The sequence below is a fragment of the Meleagris gallopavo genome, chromosome 7 (genome assembly GCF_905368555.1).
Source record: "Meleagris gallopavo chromosome 7, MGAL_WU_HG_1.1, whole genome shotgun sequence".
NCBI classification, from domain to species: Eukaryota; Metazoa; Chordata; class Aves; order Galliformes; family Phasianidae; genus Meleagris; species Meleagris gallopavo.
In genome coordinates, this window is record NC_139410.1 from 6488885 (window position 1) to 6496460 (window position 7576).

Here is a 7576-nt window from a genome sequence, read left to right on the forward strand (position 1 = left end):
CACCGCTCTGACCCTACCCATCCCTTCAGACATCCATTTTCATATCAACCGTAAGTAGATGTGATTAATTCCGGTCAATTGCTGGTGTCAAACACCTGGCCGCTTAGCCCAGATGAAGATTAATTCGCATTGACAAAGAAAAAGTAGGGATTCCTGTCGTACCTCAATTCCAGTCCATGTTAGTTCTCTATAGGTCTCTCCAGCTCAGGACACTAAAGGTGTTAAACAGGCACCTCATAGGGACAGGACTGCCAAACACATCCGCCTGCTGACAAAGACCAGAGCGGTGCATTTAGTCTCTGTGACTTAATTTTATTACAAATTCAAACTTGATAAAGGTAAAAGGCAGCGCTAACAAGGCCTGAGCAGCCCCATAATCTCCTGAAAGTGTAAAAGGATGTGGCACTGATGGACATGGTGGGGATGGGTCGAGGGTTGCACTGGATGATCTTAGTGGTCTTTTCCAACCTTAATGATTTTATGTTGCAAGAGCTGATTTCTGCATTGCCCTGTGATGACTCCAGGGCTCTCTCCCACTGCAGCCCACCCCAGAGCCCTGTCAGGCTGCTGGTGGCTTCCACACATGGCCCAACCAAACTGAGAGGAGAGCTTATATAGATTCTTGTTTATCCAAGCCTTAAATCATTCAGAGGCTTACATTCAGAACTTAGAAAAGACAGGAAAACACCCAGAGTGCAGGGCAGCTGTAAATTACAGGTCAGACCCATTCTAAAATCAGAAATTGCCACGACATCACTGCCCACAGGTTTCTTCTCAGTCGGACTGGAGCCGGCAGTCCATGCACACCAAAGCCAACGTTTATCTGGAAGTTTTCACATACGAAGATTGAGATTTGAGTCATTTGTGCGGAAGACTGGTCCTCAAATTCAAAACCATGTCAAACAATTAAATATATCAACCTTCCCAAGACGGCATTTATCAGATCATAAAGCAACTGGTTGCTGCTCCAGGAAAATAAACTAGTTCTAGCAGAATCCCTGTCCCCAGATGGGTATAGATGCCCTCCATACAATCCAGGCTGCTACTTGTTCTCCAGAAACTATTTAATTGTCACTTGTTGCTTTTTATATGAGTGACATCAAGGTGACTATTTATAGCTGGTGCCTGTGCTGAATTTTTTGTCTTCATTCCTCAGCAGGGCAATGTGCTGCACTCAGAAAGGCTGTGCACAAAGCTTGGTGAGGCCTTTGATGGACAGCCACTGCCTTCAGAGGACGTGAGTAATAGGGAACTCTAAACTAAGCCCTGGGAGACACATTGGAGACAGCCACCCCAGTGAGCACAGCTGGAATGCACCCCATGGCCCCATCACCTGAACTGCAACCCTGCAGCCTTGCACAGGTTTATCCTGTTCAGAATCACTTTCAAGAGGAATCCTCAATCGCATTCTCTCCTTCACCCTGCCTCTGCTCCAGCTCTGCTTAAATGTCTATTAATTTCTCAGAGCTCATGTTACAGCTGTACGGGATGCACTGCTTTTATCATGACTCAGCAGTGGTATTGGATCAATACTATTTCTTGCACCTGGTACCACTGGTCTTCACAAGGAGCAAATAATTTTTTTTATCAGAAGAAGCAGCTACATGAGATTCTTGCTTTGCTTGGGCATTGAAAACAAACTTGCCATGTCCTGAGATTTGGAGTCAAGTTTACTCAGACTCCACACAAGTGAAAAAAAAAAGCCCCCCCAAAAAAAAGCACCAAACATGCTCTGCAAGGCACTGCAGGGGCCTTAAAAATGGATTCAAGCCTTGCTATGGGAGCAAGCCTCACTGTGACTTGTTTTCTTTGCTATCCTGCAGGTTTTCCTTCTGCAACTATCCTCATCTCCCTTGCTTAGCACTACTGCTGTTTCAGGCTCTACGTAGCTTGTTTCCAGAGACCTTATCCTTGAATTTGCCCCTGCCCTTTGAGGAATTCTGGCTAAAGACACAGGGCAGTTCCTTATTTTTAGGCTGGCGTTACCCAGGAATTTCAGCCACCTGTGCAGCTGCATCACTGTGTCCACACAAGGAATTTCCAGTTCAGCAGTGCAATACGATTTGCATTCTTGCCTTGGGCCCCTTATAGCCAGTCTGAGATTTGCGTAGAGCAGATTTATGTCTGCAAATCTACTATTGAAAGGAGTTGATAAAGAACAAACAAACAAACAAAAAACCCTGATGACACAGAACTTGGAATAGAAGAAGCTACTGAACGACAACAGTCAGAATTCAAGTCCCACGTTGAATGTGCGCTGTAGTTTAAGGAATCCCATTTCTTGCCTACATTCCAGACACTTACAGTAATTATTTCTTTTAATACAGTCAAAATAAGCCATCTTGTTATAAAACTATTATATATACAGAATTTGTCCAAATAAATATGAAATAATGATTCAAATACATTAGTTTTGGCTGCACTACGAAGTACAGTGTCTGCAGCTGAAGGTTAAGTACTGAAATATACATTTCATATTTTAACAAGCAACATGAAGTCGAGACCCATTTTGTCTGAGAGTTATAACTGATTAATGATACTCAAGCAAGCCTGAGTATCCCATGCCAGTTTCAAAGGGCTTTATTTTAAGAGTATAATTCTCCAACATCCTGTGTACAAGGAGGCTGTTTCATGCCGAGCACATCCCAAAGATACAATTTTCCCTCTGTGTTGCTCTTAAACCAAACCATCTTGTAAAACCACACTCTTGAGAGCCAGAACAAGCCATCGGCTGTTAAAACTACTGCTGCTTGTGTACTCAGTAGACCATTTCTACATAATAAAATGGATGGTTTTATGTTTTGTCCAGCAAAGTATGATTACATTTCTATTAGCTTTAAAACCTGGGATAGAGGAAACCAGTGGCTAGCTGACAGCATAGAAAGAAAACACAGGGTCACCTTCTGCTCCACTGTAAGATCATGGCATCTGGCGAGCCAGAAAGGAAGTCTGACAGCTTTAACAAGATGTCCATTAGTCCAAGGAGAGTGGAATGCTTAAAAACTTCAGAAAATCTACACCTAAGAGGCCAATATTTCATATTGCCAAGATCCTTGAAAGGAGCAGAGCTCCATTAACATGGTAACATTTTGCAAACATAACAGTGGTGGTATCCTGCAGAGTCTGTGGATTTATTAATGGGAAAAAATTACATCACAGACAAATATGTGCTGGTACTGAAGTACTTCAGAAAGAAACATCGGGGCAACTAGAGGGCTTCTACTTTATTACACCTCCTAAGGAGCCTATGGTGATCTTCCTCAGCAAATGAACCCTCATGGGAAATGCTTTCAGATGTTGCCAAGACAGGGCCCAAGAGAGTGCTAGCGTCTGTGCAGATTTGTCTGGGTGAGATTTATTACTCTTTAGGTCAGCTGAGTCGTTATTTGCATCAGTGGAGCTCTGGCAGGCTAGGAACCTTGCTTGGCTTTGACTTTTCTATCCTGGGGCTTTTATTTATGAAATGGGGGATCACAGCAAAGCCGTAACTGATAGCAGCTTCCCAAGGTGCTCCAGTATGGAGATCAGTGAACTTGAGTTGACAGTCCTTAAAGTGGTGGCCTTCAAAGATGAACTTCAAAAGGACTAGAGAAAAAAAAACTGTACACCGCCAGCAGCCCAACACCTTTCTCTCTTTTTCATTTTGGGGATCTTGAGGTCTCTAAATTGGGCCTCTTTCGATGTTGAGGAAGACTCTTCCTTTAGTGGGAGTCTTTCAAAGCTCTGAGCTTGATTTCATTTAATATTTTCATTAGCACCCTAGTGCAAGTAGGATAGCACTAATAAAATATTTGGATGACAGTGTATGAAGCAGCATCAGTAAAGGAAGGTAAACTCATACAGGAGTGGGAAGAGGTTAAGGATTTGAGACACAAATGGAATGAAACCAAGCAGACTGCAAATCCCATGTCAAGGACTAAACTCATGATCTCATCAGCTAGAAATGACAGAGAGGAGGAAGTTCTGAGATTATAAATCAGTCATGGTTTGGTTGTGTGCCATCATCACAACAAAAAACACCAAAGAATTATGTTTAATGTTAGAACATTTCAGGTAAGGGTCTCCCAGTGCAAATATTTATACCATTGCACAGAACATCTATGTGACCTTACCTAAAATGGTGTCCCTTTGTCTGCTTACCCATGTTAAGAAGCATTCAGACTTGCATATCTGCAGAGAAAAAACTGCTAGCATAAGCAGCAGGAGGATCTTTTCTGAGATGAGTTGGCTTGTCCAGTGAAAAACAGATCAACTGCATCTCTTTTCTATAAACTCCTTTGGAGAGAAGATCTGCAGATAATTCTGTGTAAAGTTTGGAGCCAAGTTAGCAGAAAAGCTTACAGCTAAACAGGCCATACATAATTGCAGTCTGGAAATCTGATGTTTATTGCCAAAGTTCTGGACACAAATCCAAAAGAAGTTGTGAGCATTATCATGAGTGCTTGCCTGCCAACACTAGCACTAGCCCAAACACCGCACGCTCTCTTCCCTACCACGAGGCTTGAGACATGAGTATCCATCACAGGCAGCACCACTGCAGCTGCAGAGAGGTTGTCCTGATGCTCCTGGACTGGATGACACAATCCCAGCATTGCAATCTTGTATGCTCTACACTGCCGTGCCAAGCAGGGAACTCACCTGCAATTTGAAAACTCTCACTGAGCTTGTTGAAAACTGCCCATCTTGGGCTATAGTGGGAGCCCACTCATGGCAGCCTCTGCAGACCTAATCTAATTAGGAGCAGACACACCATAGCTCTTAGCATTTTGGCACAAAGCAAAGTTAAGCCAGCTCCACAGCAGCTGTAGCTACAGTGAGCCAAATCTGTCCCAGGCTGCTGCGCAGCAGCTGATGGCAGTGCCTGGCTCACACACATAGCAGTCATAGGCTGCTGTTTGTAATCTGTACCACTGTCTGCTCTCTCCAGTTGCAAAATCTGGCTGCTCCTCCTCCTCTGGCTTCCCCTCTTGCTGTGAACCTAAGTGTTAAGACAGCTCTAAGCTGTTCTTGGAGGAACCTTCTAAGAATACATCATGCATCAGTTCCACCTGGCCTAAAAACACTCACCTTTTCACTTGCCAGAAGTGGTGTGGGGATAAAACAGCAGGATCATGCAGTGATAAGACATCCAAGGCAAGAAGTGCACCCCTACACCTTTTCTCCCAGAACCTGGGCCAAAGGCAGCAAGAGATCGATAGGCACAATTTATCTGGGAGTGCTGCATGTACATCTGTCAAAAAGCAGATGGGTTTTCCTTTAGCAAGACTAAACCGGGATAGCTTTGGAGAAAACAATGCATTACATCAGCTGGAGCTGGCTCTGCATCTCTTTGTGATTAATGTATGGAAGTATTCCTTCTGTCACTGCCGTGGTGTCTTTGCTGCTCTGACAGTGCGTAGACACGAGAGCAAGGGGACACGTGGCCTGCTTACAAGGGCTGGATGCTTCCTTCTTGTTGGATTTCCTATGCTTTGTCTGCTCCATGCTGTGTGGCCTCATCCACTCCTGTCTCAAACATTCCAAGCTGAGCTACATTTTCCACACAGGCCTTCCCAGTTTTCTTAAACTCGAGTTGTTTGGGACTGCCGTAACACATAGCCACAACATATGGTCTGAAAACACCAATTGTTTGTAGCAGATTGTTTGTGTTAATTAGTCATACCGTCCTGTAAAATGGCATGTGAACACTGCTTTGGAAAAGCTTATGTGAACACTGAGTTGCAGTTTGATTCCCTCGCTGGAGTGGAAGAAGAGGAAGGAAGAGCCTTTTGTTGTCCTTATGGAAATTCATCCAGATTCATGCAAAGTGCAGCTCAGAGCAAAAATGTGTCTTTTCTAAAGTGCAGGAAAACATAATGGTGCTTTGCTTCTAGAGATCTTCCACACTTACTCAGGTCTCAGTATCTTCTACTCACTCATTGCCATGTCTTCTCTCGGGGAATAGTTCCAACCACTTAACAACAGAAAGAACTGCTCCTGTATCTGCTGCCTTGTGGTTCTGCATTACATACTTGAAGCAGTGCATCAGTTACGTAAACTCCTTTCACCTTTCTGCTCATCCACTCAGAGCAGCAGCAGGCAGCTGGTAGTTCCTGGCTTACCTAAAATAAGCCATGCTGGTGCTAAAGAATTCGGGTTCCAGCTGTGCTAATCACCAGCAGGGCAGGAAGGCAGGTCATTATAGTTTCCTGAAACAAAGACATTGGCCTATACTCGGAAGTGAAAGAAGATAACAGTAAGAAAACATCAGAGAATATAGAAGTGAAGCACTTCAGACGTTACAGTGCATTAGAGCTAAGGGTACCTCTGACCTTAAGCCATAACACATTTTCTTATCATCCAAAGCATTCCCGTTTTTCCATGCTCAGGGAACCAGGAATGGTGTTTCGGAGTGACTCATCTGCTCAGGTGTTTCCCCTGTCCCTGTGCACCCCAAGCCAACTCATCAGTCAGCTCCTGCACCCATCCAATTACCATCCTCTGCAATTTTCATGTTGGCTGTTCCGCAGCATTAATTATTATGATATTAAAAACCTTCTGATCCTTCCCCGTAGGAACGTGAAAGAATTATTTCCTCTATTCTCCTTCAACGAAGAGCCAAGTTGAGCAGGAGCTGTCAAATTCTCCAGCGTTCAGATTTCTTGCCAGTTGTGGAAACAAAAGAAGATTTTTCTAAATTCACCAAATTGCCACAGAATGCTTTCATTTCAGCTACGCTAAAAAAATATATTCCCAACTGGACAGAAAGGAAAACGAATGCTTGCATCTACAAACCACCATTTCCATAGCTGGCTGCGTGGCTTGTCAAGCACCAGGCTGGAAACAGATGCCCATATGCAAGTCTCAGTTTTTTCTTCCTTTTGCCTTCTGGCTCTCCTACCTGTACATTCCTCTAAGGACAGCTACTCAATATAAGCTTCTTTTTGCAGTGTTCCCAGCTGGAAGTTGTGCAGGGCTGGGCACTGTCAGAGGGAGTTCCCCAGGAACTTGTCAGACACCACCTCTGTTGCTCAACCTCATTTTCTGCACAAATTTTCATCCTCTTTGACCTTTCAGCAGTGGGTTAAGGCAGGAAAGACCGATTTCTCTATGGTGGCCTCTTTCTGGGCAGTTACTAAAGTTTCTGAAACATCCTGAGCACATTAGTGCCTCAACAAACTAATTAGAAGTTCCCAAAATAATTTTTAATACGTTTTTCAATTATAAAAGGAACTGCTCTAGTAATAGCAGATAATGGTTTCCCCCTCGAGGTATCTTTGTTCCTTCCTGGCTCACTGGCAACAGATGAGTTGCTTCACTCTGTGTAACAGCACGCTGCTCTTCCTGCAGTGGCTGGTGTTAGGCAAGGCTGCTCAGGCTCAAACAGGTTAAATGATTTCAGTGCATTTCCAAATTGTACCCATCACACCCAAAGCACGAGGCTAGGAACCAGGTGAAAACCAGCCAACAGTTTAGACACGACTTGAAAAAAGTAAGAATACCATGTGGCCATTGGAACACTACAAAGCAAGGAGACAGACTCCATCACACAGCGCTCTGTGAACACGTCTGTACTATACATCCCAAATCTGGGTGG